The sequence below is a fragment of the Gossypium arboreum genome, chromosome 9 (genome assembly GCF_025698485.1).
Source record: "Gossypium arboreum isolate Shixiya-1 chromosome 9, ASM2569848v2, whole genome shotgun sequence".
In the NCBI taxonomy this organism is placed as follows: Eukaryota; Viridiplantae; Streptophyta; class Magnoliopsida; order Malvales; family Malvaceae; genus Gossypium; species Gossypium arboreum.
This window is the reverse complement of record NC_069078.1, coordinates 25583268-25590142: the sequence shown is the minus strand read 5'-3', so window position 1 is coordinate 25590142 and position 6875 is coordinate 25583268. Positions and strand designations below refer to the sequence as shown.

Below are 6875 nucleotides of genomic sequence, written 5' to 3'. Positions count from 1 at the left end.
TTATTTTTGGGTTGTAATAAGGCTATTTTAACTTTATTTTCTTTCTGGGATTATTTTATTTTCAATAACTCTAAATTTTTCTGATAAAAATTGAAATGGGCTAGACTTAAGGCACGTTTTCAAAATGATACTCATTTTCAAAATAACGTAACAACACGATTAATCGGTTTATCAAAGATATCTACCCAAATGAATTTTCAACTCGGTTATCAAAGTATGGCAATGGTTGTGGGCATGTCTAGGATTGAATCCAATCGAAGACCTTGGTACTTAAGCAGCCTTCATGGCTCACCTCCTCGAAGGCTAAAATGAAACGTGGGTTTTTAACTTCAATATGGCACGTCGGATTCAGCCATAACGTCTGGGCCGGGTTTGGGGTGTTACAAACCAAAGCCAGCATTTAAATATATGTTTAATCTTCTATTTGATGATCGTTGTTGGTAAAGCTACTTTATCTTAGAACAATTACCAATGGACTCCATGATAACAAAAGCTAGCATTCAAATATATGTGTAATCTTCTATTTGGTGATCATTTTTTTAGGTTTTTAAGTTACTTTTGGGTTTGAATAATTGCCTGCAACCATCCTTTTAAATTTGGTTTTATCATAGTTGTTGTGATGAGAAGCTAACATGTAAGTAGATCCCATCTTATTGCGGGGTTTTCAATGAACTATACTTGTTAGCTCTCACCCTCAACCATTGATTGGCTTTTTTTGTAATTCTCTGTAGTCTATTCTATCTTTGTTGTTTTGCTTGACATTCTATCCTTTGTTTGCTTAGCTGTTGGCCACTTGCTAACAATAATTATTGATATCAACTATCAAGAGTTGTATTCCTTGTTGAATGTCTTGAATTCGTCTTTTTCTTTGATGGCTAAGATACCTATATACATGGATGAAGAGTTGAGGAATATGAGCCTTCTACTGATTGGTACTAGTTTGATGATGGTTTCAGGTTGCAGATAATCACTATCGACCAGCCCTTGCAGGACTTAGTACTGTTAACAGGAGCCTTGAAGTAACCATATCTAGGGTTAAGAAGAGGAACAGAGAGGCGGTTAGGACCCATGGCAGAAAGTGAAACATAGATAGTTAGGGAAATTGTCATGCCTGAATTGGTGATGATTCTTTTTGGTTACAAAAGTTCCAGACAATAGATTAATTTGTCATTTCATGTTCAAGCTTTTTAATGTATTGGAAAATTTGTCACCTGTGCTAGAGATTGTTAAGCCTTGGATTTGATAAATTCATTTTGATTTTAAGTTATGCGCTAATAGGAATTTCAATTACATTCGTACGAAACTATTGTGTGTTGATTTTGTTTTGGACTGTTGGTTGAAACAAATTATTTCAATAACTGGATTAGCAACTTCCTTAAAGTAGCTTATTTTCATGAACAAAATAATAAGGTTGTGATTGGCAACTTCTTATCATTGCTAATTGTCGGATTATGGGTGGATACCTTCTAGCTAGTTATGTAACACCCCGTACCCGAGACCGTTTCCGGAGTCAGACACGAGGGGTTAACAGACTTAATTCCCTTATTTTTACAGTCCATTTTAAAAATTTCCAGACTAGCTGGCTAACTGCGTCACTGTCACCTTAAAAATCATATCCTGAGTTCAAAAACTCGAAAATCAGTTTTGTCAATTTTCCCTGAAACTAGACTCACATATCCATCTACAAATGTTTTTCTATAATTTTTAGTCGGGCCAATTAGTACAGTTTATTAGTTAAAGTCTCCCCTTTTTCAAGGTTTGACTGCTCTAACCTTCATGCATTACGACTTATATATCTCCCTGTACAGGGCTTCAATACTTATGCCGTTTGTTTCTAAAGAAACTAGACTCAAAACAGAATCTATACATATATGGCTTGACTTCTAACTATCTTTTTCTAATTTATAATGAATTTCCTAAGGCCGAACAGGGAATCCAGAAACCGCTCTGGCCCTGTTTCACGAAAACTTTAAAATCTCATAAAATATTGTTCATATGATCGTTCCATTACTTCCCTATGAAAATAGATTCATCAAGGTTAAATTACATAATTTATTCACTATTTAATTCCATTCTTACTATTTTTAGTGATTTTTCAAATCCACACCACTGCTGTTGTTAGCATCTGTTTTTAAGGTAAACCTTACCTATTTCATGGTTTTCCATGAATCAACTAGAGTTTGTCATACATAGCATCAAAATAATCATAATTAACCATTCCCAATGGCTAATCGTTACCAAAAATTTCCATACCTCTCAATGAACAATATACAAGACGATTATAATGCTATGCTCAAAGTGTATATAAGCCATTTTCGCATGGCTATCCAAATTTATACAAAACCAAAGGGTACATGACCAACAACAAAAAGGGTAGTCCTATACATGCCATTTTCAGAGTTCAACCAAAAGTGTACCAAAAGGGCTTTGATAGTGTGGACGACTTCGACTTCGACAATCCCGAGTCCGATAGCTGAGAAACCAAAATCTATAAAACAGAGATTCAAGGAACGGAGTAAGCATTTAATGCTTAGTAAGTTTTGAGCAATAAAATTAGGCACAACTGAAGTATAGCATTCATATAACTAAACGGATAATTTCATATACACATATTCTCAAAAATCAGTCCTACTTCCAATTTCCAACCCTTATATTCATACATAAGGGATCAACTTAACCAAAGGCCCGAAAGCTCACTAATCGACTGAGCGGATAATATTTAAACGAAATCACTACTCCAATGCATATACGAAACGTACCTTATCTTTGGGATTTTACGAGCGTATTAATTGAAATTATTACAGCAAGATCGCTCATTCCCAAACCAAGTACCTTCGGGGTTTAGCCGGATATAGCTACTCGCTCAAATGCCTTCGGGACTTAGCCCGGTTATAGTAACTCGCACAATTGCCTTCGGGACTTAGCCCGATTATAGTAACTCGCACAATTGCCTTCGGGACTTGGCCCGGTTATAGTAACTCGCACAAATGCCTTCGGGACTTAGCCCGGATATAGTAACTCGCACAAATGCCTTCGGGACTTAGCCCGGTTATCAATCCGAATATCCATGCACATATTAATAAATCATGACACATCAATATTTCATTTTCGTAACTAGAATTCAAATACAAGTCATTTATCAAGCATTATCATTTTCAGCTCAAAAGCTACATACAAAGGGCATGATTTTGATTTGCTTATAACATAATCTAATCGAATCATAATCTAAGTTTCATTACTCGAAAACTTACCTCGGATGTGGTCGAACGATTTCGGCAGCTATTCGATCACTTTTTCCTTTCCCTTATCCAACTTTAATCCTCTAAGCTCTTGAGCTTAATAAACAAATAAATTTATTCAATTACTTATCCAACTTTACTATATACAAATATCTATTTATTTAGATTCATTTCGAACGAATATTAGGCAACCGATCATATATTCTCCCCATGGCGATATTCAAACATTGTAGCCAAAGAATCACAATTATCGAATGTTTAACTATGATCGGACATATGATATTACCCGTATGTCTTAAGCTAATTGCCGAACCTATTGCCTCAATTTGTGTACATATCAAATATAGTAATCCTTACTTGAACTATTAACCAACCTTATCAATGAACAATTATACTCAAAATACCATATATATATATATATATATATTCATAAGTGCATAGATACTATGTTACCAACAATTATTTCCTTGCTTAGCAGCCGAACCAATATACACATTACTCCATATCTACCCGTCACGTTTACTCTACTTAAACCGAATAAACTTGTACATAAGGTCCTTGGCCGAACCTCACTAAAAACAAGTCAACCAAAATCTTAGTATTCATCTTGTGTATAACCTTATTTACCTTCCAAAAATCACAAAACATCAAACTCTTAATGTTTATGTACAAGGCGAATCTTAACATGATCCAACCTCCAACTCATTCATTTCAATCACTCACACGGCATTTGTTCAATTCTTTAGACAAATCTATGTTTGGCCATTGTACTCATGAGCATTAAAATTTATAATTTGACTACTTAAACCCTTCTCTTCAACAATTCTTCATAAAACATAAAGATTATAACCCAATCTCATCCTTTAATAACTAAAACCGAATGCTCAAGCCATCACCAAGATTTCAAATTTTGCCATGGGTTGTGTAAGAAATTAGCTAATTAACTAGAAACAAGTTTAAAATTTAAGAATCTAACACAACATACTAACCTCCCTTAAGCTCAAGGTGACCGAAACCTCTTTTCTTCCTTTCTTCAATTCGGCCAAGAAGAACCAAAGAATGAAGCTCTTTTTTTTTTTCTTCTTTCAATTCACGGCAATGAAGGGGGCAACCACACAAATTTTTTTTTTGTTTCTCCTCCTACTAACACTAATATTTTATTGCCCATGTTCTTTACTTTATTATTCCTAACATAAGCATTAACATAACATGTTTATGACATGTTTTGCCCATAACATTTTGTCCACCCTCCTTGTCATGGCCGGCCACTTACTAATTAAGGGGGAAATTGACATGCAAGTCCACCCTTTTGGTCTTATGCACTAATAGATCCTTATAGATCGACCTATCACATTTCAAAAGTGTCACACATAAGTCCTATTAGCTAAATTCACATGCAATTGACTAAATCGAAGCTTAAAACTTTCACACATTCATATTCACATATTTTAGACAATAATCATTATATTCAAATAATTTGGTGACTCGGTTTAGCGGACCAAAACCGCTTTCCGACTAGGGTCACTTTAGGTCATCACAACTCTCCCCACTTAAGAAGTTTTCGTCCCGAAAATCTTACCGTAAATAGGTTTGGGTATCGTTCTTTCATAGAGTTCTCGGGTTCCCAAGTAGCTTCTTCCATCCCGTGTTTGAGCCATAACACTTTTACTAAAGGAACCTTTTGTTTCGCAACTCTTTCACTTCACGAGCTAGGATACTGAATTGGTTCTTCTTCATAACTTATATCGGCTTGAATTTCAACCTCGGAGGACTTATTATGTGCGAAGGATCGATCAGAACGTCAAGCATCGAAACATGAAAACGTTGTGGATCCTTTCGAGTTCGGGGTAAAAGCAACCTATATGCAATCGACCAACTCGTTCGGAGATTTCATACGGCCCAATGAATCTCGAACTCAACTTGCCCTTACGCCCAAATCTGAGTATCTTTTTCCAAGGTGAAACTTTAAGAAACACTTTATCTCCCACCTGATACTCAATGTCCTTTCGTTTCAAATCCACGTCGACTTCCGACGATCCGATGTCGCCTTCAGACTTTTACGAATTATTTTACTTTCGCTTCGGCATCTTTAATCAAATCAACTCCGAAAATTTTTCTTTCACCGAGCTCGGTCTAAAACAATGGTGTACGGCATTTTCAACCGTACAAAGCCTCGTAAGGCGCCATCTTAATGCTTGACTGAAAACTATTGTTGTAAGTGAACTCAATCAAAGGTAGATACCATTCCCATGAACCACTAAACTCAAGGATGCAGCATCTCAATATATCCTCGAGTATCTGAATTATCCGCTCGGATTGACCATCGGTTTGGGGATGAAAAGCGGTGCTAAAATGCAACTTGGTACCCAAAGCTTCTTGCAATTTCTTCCAAAATCGCGAGGTGAATCTCGGATCTCTATCCGACACAATAGAAATGGGCACCCCGTGTAATCTCACAATCTGAGAAACATACAATTCAGCTAGTTTATCCGATGAAACCGTACGTACGGGAATAAAATGAGCCGACTTAGTCAGTCTATCAACAACAACCCAAATCGCATCTTTCTTACTTGTCGACAATGGCAACCCAGACACAAAATCCATCGTGACTCGATCCCATTTCCATTCAGGTACCATGATCGGCTGGAGTAAACCCGTAGGCACTTGATGTTCCGCCTTCACTTGCTGACATATTAAACACTTCGAAACAAAATCGGAAATGTCTCATTTCATACCATGCCACCAAAACTGACGTCTCAGGTCGTTGTACATTTTCGTACTCCCTGGGTGAATTGACATTCGGCTACAATGAACTTCGTTCAGAATCATCGTAATAAGTTCTGAATTTCTTGGGACACACAAATGACTTCTGAACCTCAAACAATCGTCATCATCAATTTGAAACTCTGATACCATGTTCGAAACACATTCAGCCCGTTTTGCAACCAATTATCATCGACTTTCTGAGCTTCACGAATTTGATGAATCAATAATGGTTTGGCCTTTAATTCAGCTACTAACACATTGTCGGGTAGAAACGCACAAGTGTACATTCATCGTCAGAAAGCAAGCGTTGATTTACGCCTTAAAGGCGTCCGCAACCACATTAGCCTTTCTCGGGTGATAATCAATGACAAGCTCATAATCGTTCAACAACTCAAGCCAACGCCTTTGTCGCAGATTCAAGTCTCTTTGAGTCATCAAATATTTGACACTTTTGTGATCCGAAAATACATGGCACTTCTCACCAAATAAGTAATGTCGCCATATTTTCAAAGCGAATACGATAGCAGCTAATTCGAGATCATGGGTTGGATAATTTTTCTCATGTGGCTTCAGTTGCCTCGACGCATAAGCTACAACTCGACCTTCTTGCATCAATACACAACTCAACCAAAGTAAGGATGCATCACTGTAAAAGACGAACTCCTTGCCTGATTCGGGCTGCACTAGTACTGGAGCTTCCGTCAAATGGGTTTTCAATTGATCGAAACTTTTCTGACACCTTTCCGTCCATTCAAACTTAACATCTTTCTGAAGTAGCTTCGTTATTGGTGTGGCTATCATCGAGAAACCTTTTACAAACCGTCAGTAGTAACTGGCAAGTCCCAAAAAGCTCCGAACTTCAGTAATATT

At 36.9% G+C, this 6875-nt stretch overlaps 1 non-coding gene across 1 annotated transcript; it reads left to right on the top strand.

The window, feature by feature from the left end:
• The first annotated feature begins 610 nt into the window (after positions 1 to 610).
• On the top strand, positions 611 to 702 carry LOC128281319 (small nucleolar RNA R24). Its single transcript, XR_008271531.1, has one exon. It is a non-coding gene; the product is annotated as a small nucleolar RNA R24 (small nucleolar RNA).
• The last annotated feature ends 6173 nt before the right edge of the window (positions 703 to 6875 follow it).